Source organism: Bos taurus, chromosome 14 (genome assembly GCF_002263795.3).
Source record: "Bos taurus isolate L1 Dominette 01449 registration number 42190680 breed Hereford chromosome 14, ARS-UCD2.0, whole genome shotgun sequence".
Lineage (NCBI taxonomy): Eukaryota > Metazoa > Chordata > Mammalia > Artiodactyla > Bovidae > Bos > Bos taurus.
The window spans coordinates 24,231,094-24,243,778 of record NC_037341.1 but is presented as its reverse complement, the minus strand read 5'-3'; the positions used below and the strand labels follow the sequence as shown (position 1 = coordinate 24,243,778).

Sequence of the window (12,685 nt, the reverse complement as noted above, 5' to 3'; positions counted from 1 at the left end):
ATAGAATGTGAAACAGTGGGAAGAAGATGGGACGAATTGAAAGTAGCACTGAAACATATAGATTACCATATGTAAGATAGCCAGTGGAAATTTGCTGCATGACGCAGGGAGTTCAAATCCGGTGGTCTGTGATAACCTCTAGAGGTGGGGTGAAGTGGGAGGTGTGAGGAAGGTTCAAGAGGGAGGGGACACATGTATACTTATGGCTGGCTCATGTTGATGTATGGCAGAAACCGATAAAATATTGTAAAGCAAGTATCCTCCAAGTAAAAAGAAATAAATTTTAAAAATCTGAAGCAAAATTCAATTCTGATGTTGAAATTATTTTAATAGCCAGTTTTATTGAGAGTAAAAAATTCCAGAAATTAATATACATATTCATGTACTTCATATCATTCAATTCAATTGGTACATTTGCTTATCATAAAGGGAAGTTGTAGGAAGTAACCTACTCTCTGGTCAAAGCATCTTTTTATTAGAATTATAACAAAATTCCTAGTTTCAATGTATTTATTGCTAATAGGTACCACAGCTAGTAAGCTGGAAAATGCAGAATGTCATGTAAAAAAATGAAAACATACAAGCATTCTTTTTTCTTTTAAAGAGTTACTAGGTTTTTCTTTTCTTTTTTAATATTTTTGGCTGTGCCGTGTGGCACGTGGGATCCTATTTCCCTGACCAGGTCTCGAACCCGTGCCCCCTGCAGTGGAAGTGCAGAGCCCTGACCACTGAACCACCAGGGAAGTCCTACAAGCATTCTGAATTGCTGGTTAACTTCTGGTCAAGGAACCATTTTCATGTTTACACTTTGAGGGTCAACAATTCCAGTCCTCTGGTCATTCAGTCAAATGTTAATTTAGTTACTCCTATGAAAGGACTTTTCAGATGGAGTTAAGGTTACTAATCAGCTAACCTTAAAATAGGGAGATTATCTGGGTTTATGGGTTTGGACTAAGTGTAATCCCATGAAATCTTAAATGACAAAGAGGAAGGCAGAGGGTCAGAGTTGAGGGCAGGGGGCAGATGAGAGAGATTCCAAGTGGGTGAGGGACCTTTGAGGGCTTTCAGATGGAGGAAGGGGGCTGTGAGCTTCAGAGTGTGGGGAGGCCCCTAGACACCCACAGACCTCAGTGCTACAGCCAACACCCGAGTGAGCCTGGGAGCAGATTTCTCTCTTGAACCTCTGAAAAGTAACACAGCCCCTGGACACCTTGACTTCTGCTCTGTGAAACCTGGAGCTGAGACACCAACTAAGCCCACTGGGCCTTGTGACCTACCCACAGAGAGATGATAAATGTGTATCCTTTAAATTCGGGTGATTTGTTCAGACAGCAAGAGAAAACTAAGATAAAGAATTGCATAGAAATTTAACAACATTTCAACCCTGTAAATAAGAACCAAGACACAAAAAGGAAAAAAAAAATGAAAAGAAAAGAAACTAAGAATATTACTTTTTTTCTGAGAACACATATCCACAGCCACCTGGAGTGGCAACTTTTCTGTCGGGACTACAGTAAACCAGAAATCTGGTTCAGTCCCTAGATTTCCCTGGTGGCTCAGACAGTAAGGAATCTGCCTGCAACTTGGGAGACCTGGGTTAGGTCCCTGGGTTGGGTAGATCCCCAGGAGAAGGAAATGGCTACCCACTCCAGTTTTCTTGCCTGGAGAATCCCATGGACAGAGGAGCCTGGCGGGCTACAGTCCATGGGGTCGCAAAGAGTTGAACACGACTGAGCAACTAACATCTTGGATTGGTCTCAGCCCTGCATTTGCTGGCAAAAGGCAGGTTGCCCAGAGTGTTTATTCCAGGCTACAGGAGATTCCTAGAATGGAATTAATATGATATTAAGTCTTTTTAAAATATATATATATATTTACTTATTTATTTGACTGCATCAGGTATTAGTTGTAGCACACAAGATCTTTGTCATGTCATGTGGGATCTTTCGTTGCAGTCCAGGGATTCTCTTGTTGTAGAATGCAGGCTTAGTTGCTCGGTGGCACGTGGGATCTTAAGTTGCCCAACCAGGTTTGGAACCCCACATCCTCTGCATTGCAAGGCAGATTCTTACCACTGGACCACCAGGGAAGTCCCTGGTACTAAGTCTTAACATTCAAAATAACTTTGCATTTTATGAGGCTACATAGGTTTAAATTTTTATACACACACACACAGACACCCTAAAAGAATAAATTGTTAAGGACGTGGAGCAGACTTTAGGGAACTCTCCATGACTGCTTTTGGGTGGTTGGTCAAATGTAAGGACTGAGCAACTAACACACACTGTTATGGTTAATTTCTGAAAGGCTGAGAATTCAAATAGGAAGAGTCAGTCTTTGTCTCGCATGCCAAAGCTGCTGGGATTTGTGCAACAAAGCACGGGAAAGAGAGGCAAGAGTGAACTTTCAGAGCTGGAATTCAGGGAAGTCTTCCTGGAGGAAGTGACATTTAGCTAGATATCCCCAGGATTCTCAAATAAATGGAAGGCATGGCTGAAAAGAGGGGTCATTAAGCGTAACACAGACCTCTGGGCTTCCTGGACTCTGGCACTGAGCCTCCAATTGCTGATTTCACTTAAGTTTAAGCAAGTTATGAACAACAAAGCGTGCTTTCTCAGTAACCTACATCAGTGCACAGCCCTTGTGTTGACTTCCAATGGCATCATTATTATTCCATGACAATATTAGAGCTTTAAGTGATCATTTAACACTTGCTGTAGTTTTTACAGCTGACTAATTTTATTAGTCTGGGCAATTGCCTGCACCTGTTTCAACAGTCAAGTGGACTTTTTGCTTTACTAAATGAACTCAATTCTGAGCAAAGTTTTAACAATGCACCTATTTTAAGAAGCAAATAGAAAAATTTGGGTTGTGCCTTCTGTACCATAGATGCTATTGTGGACATGAATGTCAGTATGTAGTCATGGATGCTTTAATTGTGCAATTTTTTTTCTCTTCTGTTTTGGCTCGTCGTCATGGATCTGGGTGGCGGGTCGCTGTTGTCATCTTGCTCTTCTCTACACTATGTCACAGCCCCTGTCATTATTTAATTCTTAATTTATCTTTTTTTTTTTTTAAACTGAAGTATTGATTTACAATGCTGTGCTGCTTTCAGATGTGCAGCAAAATGATTCAGGTTTTTCAGATTCTTTTCCATTAGGTTTTTACATGAGTTTGGAGATAGTACCCTGTGCTGTACAGTAAGTCCTTGCTTATTTATATATACAATAGTGTATATCTATTCATCCCAAACTTCTAATTTATCCCTCCCTCTCCTCTCCCCTTTGGAAATGGTGAATTTGTTCGCTAGGTTTGTTTGATCAGAGTGTTTTTGGTTGGAAAGTTTTCTCTCACCCACAACATCTTGGATGTCTTAATGACTAATTTATTTTTCATAGTCCATGGACTCTTCAGAAACCAAAAATTACATTTAACTGGTTTTAGCTAGAGTCTGTTGACACAGATGATTTCAAAGTGATTTATACTTCAATTCCTTCATCCTCAGTATTCATATGAGATTAATGATAAATGAAATGATAATGGTGACATTTATGAGGCTAATGGATATTCACATTTTTAAATATGTATAAGAAAACAAGTATCTTTGAACTAAAACTTACGTTGGAGATATTTGAATCCCCTTGTGTGTGTTTTGTTTTTTGTGGGGGTTAATGCTAAGAATTACCAAAAAAAGAATCACATTTTATTACCAAGGGGTAAAAGTGCTGCCAAATTATTATATTGATGGTCCTAACGCAAAGCTTCAAAGAGGTTTCTAAATTGAGTGTTAATACTAAGATACTGAGCCCATACTCAGGCACTGCATTTCGTTGTTGTTTAGTCACTGAATCATGTCCAGCTCTTTGCAACCCCATGGCCTGGAGCCCACCAGAGTCCTCTGTCCATAGGATTTCCCAGGCAAGAATACTGGAGTGGGCTGCTATTTCCTTCTCCAGGGGACCTTCCCGACCCAGGGTTGGAAACTGCATCTCTTGTGTCTCCTGCATTGTCAGGCAGATTCTTTATCACTGAGCCATTCTCTACTAGGAAGCCCCAGTCCTGGAGAAGGAAATGGCAACCTGCTCCAATATCCTTGCTTGACAGAGGAACTACAGTCCATGGGGTGGTGGAAGAGTCAGACATGACTAAATAAAATAACAGGCACTGTATTAGAAACCCCTATAATATAGTTCAGGGAGCAGTGGTTCCCATCTTCCCTTCATCAAGTTGTGCTAAGGTAGACTGACAAAAAGGGGCCAGGCTCAAAGCCACAGATTTTGGAAATGTTGGGGAGAAACAACACTACAGTTAAAACTGTGTGCAGAAAGTTTAAATTCACTGCTGTAGCTGAAACGCCAATACTTTGGCCACCTGAGGCGAAGAACTGACTCATTAGAAAAGACCCTGATGTTGGGAAAGATTTAAGGCAGGAGAAGAAGGGGATGACAGAGGATGAGATGATTGGATGGCATCATCAACTCAAAGGACATGAGTTTGAGTAAGCTCTGGGAGTTGGTGATAGACAGGGAAGCCTGGCATGCTGAAGTCCATGGGGTCGCAAAGAGTCAGACACGACTGAGTGACTGATCTAAACTGATCTTTAAAAGACATTCCCATCAATTACTTGGTTTAGTTGATTTTGGATTTTTCCCTTTTAGTTTCTAAGGCTGGTAAAAATATAATTGACTACCGAGAGAAACAAGTTCTAATTATCATTCTATTTCTGTGTCATAACTAGTTTTTATTAATTTTTCTCTTCAGATCTGGGTTGCTGTGTGCAATAATGAGCATGTCTTAGTACATGTGGGTTTTTATTCTACATTTTTAATAATACAGCTATGCTGCTGCTGCTAAGTCGCTTCAGTCGTGTCCGACTCTATGCGACCCCATAGATGGCAGCCCACCAGGCTCCCCCGTCCGTGGGATTCTCCAGGCAAGAAAACTGGAGTGGGTTGCCATTTCCTTCTCCAATGCATGAAAGTGAAAAGTGAAAATGAAGTCCCTGAGTTGTGTCCGACTTTTCGAGACCCCATGGACTGCAGCACACCAGGCTGCGCCATCCATGGGATTTTCCAGGCAAGAGTACTGGAGTGGGGTGCCATTGCCTTCTCCAATACAGCTATAGTGTTGAGGAATAAAAGACTGCCTAGTAAAGCTGAAAGATTGCAAAGCTCCTTTGTCCTTCCAACCTTCCTTTTTCTCTGTACTTGAACTGTATTTCATGATCATCAGTATTTCAACATTGAAGTTAGAGAGAAAGTGATTATGTATTTACTCTTGCCCCCCAAATCATTGTTTATACTTAAAATATCTTTACCCTGGAAGATTAGCTCTTCTTTCTAAAGTGTTGTCCCTTTTTTTCTTGCCACTAATATAACCAAGAAATATTGTTGTTCATTTGCTAAGTCTCTTTGAGACCCCATGGAGTGTAGCCCACCAGGCTTCTCTGTCCATGGGATTTCCCAGGGAAGAATATTGGCATGGGTTGCCATTTCCTTCTCCAGATGATCTTCCCAACCCAAGGATTGAACCCATGTCTCTTAGATTGCAGGCAGATTCTTTACTGCTGAGATACCAGGGAAGCCATAACCGAGAATGAATCACTCTAATTGGAAAAATGTAAACAAGCCCCTAAGTACTAGACCAGGCATTCAAGGAGATATCATTTATCTCAATATGTTTTTTTAAAGTGGTATTTGCTGTTCCAAACAGTCTTGTTATCAGTGCATTACTCAAGTCTGGTCACTCATTATCAGTTTTTCAACATCAGCCTTAAACAGATGGGACCACATGTCCTACCTCAAAGGCAGGCTCATTCTGGCCTAGTTCATCATCAAAACCCAGCTCAAACACAGCTGTCAAGGGTATTTATTCCCCAAATGCTGGTAAACTGGAGATATCAGATTTAGTGAGTTTTGAAGATCATGCACTGAGTGTATTGTGTTCAGTAACCACACAGACACACAACAGGAGAGTGCTGGGGCTGTTTCGCTGATTTCAGGAGTGAAGCAAACGAAGCTGATGTTAGACTAGAGAGCAATGCTCTCTATGCTCTATGCCACTATGGCTGCCTTAAAGCCAAAAGCTTTAAAGTTAAAGGTTTGACTTTGCCAAGGAAAGAAAGTGATATAAGCAGGCAAATAAACTGTGTAGGGGTGTTAGCCCCCCGATCCACTCTCTTTTTCTCTCTCTCTCTCTCTTATTTTGGCTTGTTTGTTTTGGTTTCTTTGGCCACACTGCATGCCATGTGGGATCTTAGTTCCCCCAACCAGGGCTGAAACCTGGGTCCCTTGCATTGGAAGCACAGATTCTTAGCCACTGGACCACCATGGAAGTCCCAGAGACAGTCTCTCCTTTATCTCTCTGTGGGGAATTCAGCCCTGCCCTGGAGAGGTTCATCGTCTAGTGTGGGCAAGACCAACACAGAAAGAGGTGACTGCCTGACATGGACTTAAACGAGAAGGCATTTTTCCTTCCCTAGAAAGTGTAGCCCAGGAGCCAGAAAGAAAGCCTTTCCCTTCTCTCCGGGAGACTGACCTCCAAGCATGTGACTTAGTTGACAGTCATAACTAGAGGCAGCAGACTGAGACAGAAATTACACATGAACCATACCTCTTACCCACTCAACTGTGCTAAAATGCGAATACTATTGCAAGAATTAAGATGGGTGTTGAGTGTGTATGTGTTCACGTTGCTTAATTTACTCTTATCTTTCTAACACCTGGCATATAGGAAATTTCTTATTTTCATTTTTATAGCAGCAGAAGAAGGAAAGAAAAATTGCTTTAGAAGCACTTTTAGAAGGATATACGACAAATTATTTCCTGAGGCATGGCAGTTGGGCTGATGCAATGCTGAATTCTGAACTAATTTCTTTTTTAGAGTCCCATTTACAGACTGAATTAGGCTCATAGTTGGATAGTGGCAGGAAGTACAGCTTGAAATTTGCAGTCAAGTTAAGTAGCAGTGGGCAGGTGATTTATTTAGCATACTCTAGGAAAGATCCCCTGGAGAAGGGAATGGCAACCCGCTCCAGTATTCTTGCCTGGGAAATCCGATGGATAGAGGAGCCTGGTGGTCTACAGTCCATGGGGTCGAAAAAGAGTTGGACATAACTTAGCAACTAAACAAAAACCATATATATTATTTTCATAAATGCTTCTGCCGATTCAAGAATTGGCTAACGATTGGCCTCCTCCAGGAAGCTCTGCTCACTAATGGTCCCGCTCCTGGTCCACATGCACACAAAGCATTGTGTGCTAATTAATTCTCATTTTAAAGAATCCTAGTTTTTACTTTTAAAAGTAATTATTTGTTTATTTGGCTGAACCAGTCTTAGTTGTGGCATATGGGATCTAGTTTCCTGACCAGGGATTGAACCTGGCCCCCCACCCCCAGCATTGGGAGCATGGGGTGTTAGCCACTGGACCACCAGGGAAGTCCCTTAAAGAATCCTAATTTTTTAAAAGATTTAGGAAATGAACTTATGGTTGCCGGAGGGAAGGGAGAGTTAGGGGCTTTGGGAAGATCATGTACACACTGCTATATTCAAAATGGATAACTAACAGAAAGTTACTCTATGGCACGTGGCACTGTGCTCAATGTTAGGTGCCAGCCTGGATGCGAGGGGGGCTTGGGGAAAATGGATATGAGTATACGTATGGCTGTGTCCTTCCACTGTTCACCTGAAACTATCACAACATTGTTAATTGACTCTACCCTGATACAAAATAAAAAGTTTAAAGTTTGAAAAGCAAGTAAACAAAATTCTTACATTACCATTTTCCTGAGAAAATTGCTTTTTTTTTTAAATGAGAATAATTTAAATTCCCTACTTTTCAGTAACAGACAATGGCCCTGTCCTAAATGATGAAGTATTGTAGTCTCTTGGACCCAGGACCAAAGCTTTGAATAAAACCAATTATAATTTCCAACTCAGTATGAGCCGCATAAAGAGAACCAGAAGACATTTAATTTACAGTAAGGAGGAGACATTTGGCTTGGTGATTCAGTGAAATAAGCATCAAAAAGTTAAGTGTTTCAGAGAATAAAGTCTGTCAGTTCCTGGATTTGACAAACTAGTTGGCAAAAATTCAGATGGGTTAGTTACAGAGTTGTTGCTGTTCAGTCACTGTATCGTGTCAAACTCTTTGAGATCCTGTGGACTGCAGCATGCCAGGCTCTTCTGACCTTCACTATTCCTGAGTTTGCTCAGATTCATGTCCATTGAGTCGGTGACGTCATCCAACCATCTCATCCTCTGCTGCCTCCTTCTCCTCCTGCCCTCCATCTTTCCCAGCATCAGGGTCTCTTCCAATGAGTCAGCTCTTCACATCAGGTGGGCAAGGTACTGGAGCTTCGGCTTCAACATCAGTCCTTCCAATGAATATTCAGGGTTGATTTCCTTTAGGATGAACCACTAGACCACCACGAAAATCCAAGAATTACAGGCATTTTTAACTCCATAAGTGTGCACAGTACTAAGTTTATAAGTTTGATTGGTACTTTTTAATAGAGTACTGAATTAGTGTCATTATTAAACGACTAAATGCACTCATTTTATTAAAGAATATTTATGAGTATGAATAATGAATAATATTAATCTTTAGTAACTCACATGGTAGGTTACTAATACAGAGCCTTTAGTGAAATGTGAAATTAAAAACACTTTTGGCATGGACATTGCACTTCCCTGAGAGCCTTTCACTGTTCACTAGTTGGCCCTTCACGACTGGCTAGTTGCCCTCCCAGTTCCACTTTGAGAAATTCTGCTCTGGGTAATGTTATCGTTTCTCCTCTCATCCTGGTCAACCAGAATGTTGTGGTTATAAACCAAGTGGTGTTCTTCTTACTGTTTCCTTTCACTGGTAGTTTCCATTGTTCTGTGGCAGCTTATTGGTGTAATTTCAAACTGGCTTACTAACCCCATGGTTTGGGTAAAGAAGCAGGCAATGTTTTCAAGATCCCCTCTTTTCTATTTTTAAGAATAAGAACCTAAATACTTTGGACTCTTAATATGTATCACAGCCTGCAGCACACAGGCTTGATGTTCTGTGTACTTTATCTCATTTAATCCTCATAGTAATACTACAAGACCAACATTTATGCTCCTGATATTAAAGGAGAGTAAACTGAAGCTGAAATTGGTTAAAATAACTTGGTCAGTGTCATGTAACCAATAGGAGATGGAGTCAGAGAAAGAACCTAGGTTTATCTGACTCAAACCCAGTCACTCTGTATAGACCATGCTGCCGCTGCTGCTGCTAAGTCGCTTCAGTCGTGTCCGATTCTTAGCGACCCCATGGACTGCAGCCTACCAGGCTCCTCTGTCCATGGGATTTTCCAGGCAAGAGTACTGGAGAGGGGTGCCATTGCCTTCTACCTCCTGTTAAAGAGGTAAACTTGATGACCCCTAGTTCAATATGAGAGTGGTGAGGTTATTCCCAGGAAGAGGTAACCCAAGAAAGAGAAATGGCTGGAGGGAAAATGGGAGAAAGAGAGCTAATAACCTTAGTTTAAAGCATGATGAGTTTGGGGTGATGAATAAGCATCCAAATAAAAAGTTATTCTGGAATATTACTTCTATACACCAATTTTCAAATAATGTATCTCAGGACAATAGCAATATTCATTGACAGTTACTATCAAGAGATGCTGCATAATTTTGTGTTAAGATCCTAAGGGGGGAGTAAGTATATCAAGAAGGGTTTTCTTTTCATGTCAGACAAACTTAATTTGCAATTAACTACAAAGAATATCTGCCTACTCCCTCCCTCTTTGCTTTCCTGCTGGCATCTCTTTCTACCTTGGCTTCTTCTCCTTACATCTGAGGTATTTACTGCTATGTTAACTCACCCAGGCTTTGAAGGTTTTATTCAAATCTAGGAATGATGTAGAACTGATCAGATGATTCTCATCTGAAAAGAACCAAGGGAGTCAGAAGAGAGATGCATAAGAAATAAGAATATAAGAAATAAGAAATACGATGCATAAGGCTATAAGAAAATAAGCCGACTGGAGAAATTTTCAGATTAAATCTAATTCAACATTATTGAGAAAAAAAACCCAATGGGGACATAATTCATCAGGAAGGCTTAGACTAGGATGCTTTGCTATGCCAAATGAATTAAAGGTACACTGCCACTTTGAAAACAAACAGTTGTTGCCAAGGCTCATGAATAATCACATGGAGCAAGGCTGGTTTTGTACAGGTTGTGAAAAACCTTTCCTTTTATTCACACCTTTAGGATGAGTTCATCAAGGTAAGATGGATGAAAATTCCTTTTGTGAGGACAGAGTTTTATGGGAGGATGGGTTCACTTTTTAGTTTTAAAGGTGAAAACTTTTAAAAGAAAGAAAGCAGGTAAAGCCAGCTTTGGCAGTAGGGAACAAATACAAGTCACTTTATCCCCCTGACCATAAACTATAAAATGAAGTCTCATATTAGCTGGCATGTGGTTACAGTACAGTTATCTCAGGCTTGAGGGTTAGGAAAACCTGGCTTCAACCCTGTGTTTGCCACATAGTAGCTGTGGGTCCCTGAGTAGGTTAATGAAAGCACTCTCATCATAAAAGGGGTATAAATCCACTTGTGTGTTGGGGGGTGGTGGGGGATGGGCAGTGATGGACATTATTGTGAGAAGAACAGGGAACAAACTTAATAGAGCATCTGGACCACGTCAGGTCCATTTCATCCCAGGATCTAAAATCTATGCTTCGGCAAAGTCTGATTAAAGTTTAAACACCTTTTCCTTTCTGATTCCATACACTTCCCTAGTACCAAAATAAGATGTTGTCACCCCTCCAGGCCAAACTTATGGACTCAGAGATGAGTCAGAATTTTGGGGCTCTCTAAAGTGTTGCAGAGAAGAAGCCAATTCTGACTCCAAATTGGAACTGTTCCTTTGAGTTTTTCATTGCTTTTTTCTTACAGTCATACATAATGGCTTGCTTAAAAGGAACCTGTCCCTCTGACTGTTAAACTAAAGTGCTTTGGTTCAGAACCCTGTCCACCTGCTGATGACAGAAAGGAAGAAATTAACACATCCTCCGCCTGAGGCTTGCCATTCTAGGAGATGTTTGCAAGAGTAATGGGCTTCTTACTTTGCTTCCTCACCTTCCTCCATCTTGATCTTTAAAAGAAACTGGCATTCAGACCGCATAAGATGGTTATTTTGAGGTGCTAACCTACCATCTTCTCTGTCAGCTGGCTTTCAGAATAAAGTCATTTTCCTTGCCTCAACACCTCATCTCTCGGATTCTTTGGTCTGTCCTGTGGCAAGCAGAGCGAGCTTGGACTTGATTATCTAAGGGTATTGATCATGTCTGCTCACATTACTTGGTATGGCTAAGGGTGTCATTTGGAGAATAGCTTACAAGCCATAAGTAACTTGAGCTCAACTTAGATGCTCTTCTAACAGGACTTTGAAGAGAGGGGCCAAAGAGAAGTAATTAAAGAATCAATCTAAAATAGCAAGTAAAGTTACCGAAACAAAGGACACAGTTGGGCCTCAAAATAAGACTGCTCTAGTCGCTCCCAGAAACATTTGTGGATTTTTGAAAATTTACCTGTGTCTGGATCAGCTGTACTGTGCTTAGTCATAGAGTTCTGTCTGACTCTTTGAGACTCTTCTGACTGTAGCCCGCCAGGCTCCTCTGTCCATGGGATTTCCCAGGCAAGGATAGTGGAAGGGGTTGTCATTTCCTTCTCCAGGGGGTCTTCCCGACCCAGGGATTGAACCCGAGTCTTCTGTGTCTCCTGCATGGCAGGTGGGTTCTTTACCTACAGAGTACTTCCTAAGGGAAGTACTTCCTAGAGGGAAGTACTTCCTAAGGGAAGTACTTCCTAGAGGGAAGTACTTCCTAAACCTACTGAATTGGAATGAAAGTTGGGGCAATGTTGGGGATAGGAACACGCAATTTTTTTAGTGCCTCTCTACATCTGCCTTACGGGCACTATGTTTGTTTCATTACTCATTTGCAACAACTAATTTGAGCTTTGTTGATTCTTTAAATGATGTTTTGCTTTTTTATAAATTTTGAAATAAATTTGACATAGAAGATTTGCAAAAACAGGACAACGTGAGTAGAAATAAATGGCAAAACTGTTGGATTAGAGACCAAAAATATTTCTAACAATAAGAACTCATGGGTATTTATTTTATTATTTATCCCATAATGTGAACGTATTGGGTCTTCCCAGCTGGCGCTAGTGGAAGAGAATCTTCCTGCAATGGAGGAGATGTGAGTTTGATGCCTGGTTCAGAAAGATGCCCTGGAGAAGGAAATGGCTACCCACTTCAGTATTCTTGTCTGGAAAATCCCATGGACAGAGGAGTCTGGTGGGCTACAGTCCATGGGGTCACAAAGAGTCAGACACGACTGAGCAACTGAACATACATGAAAGTATTGTTATTTATTTGTTGCTCAAGTTATTCTAATTTAACCACCGGGAGCCCTTTATAGTTGGTTCTTATGACTTTTGCAAAGATCCCATCTTTTAAAATTTTTTTTTGCCCCCTCCCTTCTTTCCTTCCCTTTTTCTTCCCTCCCTCTCTCCTTCTTTCCTTCCTTCTTTCTCTTTGCCACACATTTTTATATGTTCATTTTCATTTGACTTCAGTTCTAAGTATTTGTTGATTTTCCTGAGGCTTCCTTTTGGACCCATGGATTATTTAGAACTAAG

General features: G+C 41.0%; 1 non-coding gene across 1 annotated transcript; it reads right to left on the bottom strand.

The window, feature by feature from the left end:
• Nucleotides 1–670: 670 nt before the first annotated feature.
• On the bottom strand, nt 671–743 carry TRNAG-UCC (transfer RNA glycine (anticodon UCC)). Its single transcript has one exon. It is a non-coding gene; the product is annotated as a tRNA-Gly (tRNA).
• Between the last annotated feature and the right edge of the window lie 11,942 nt (nt 744–12,685).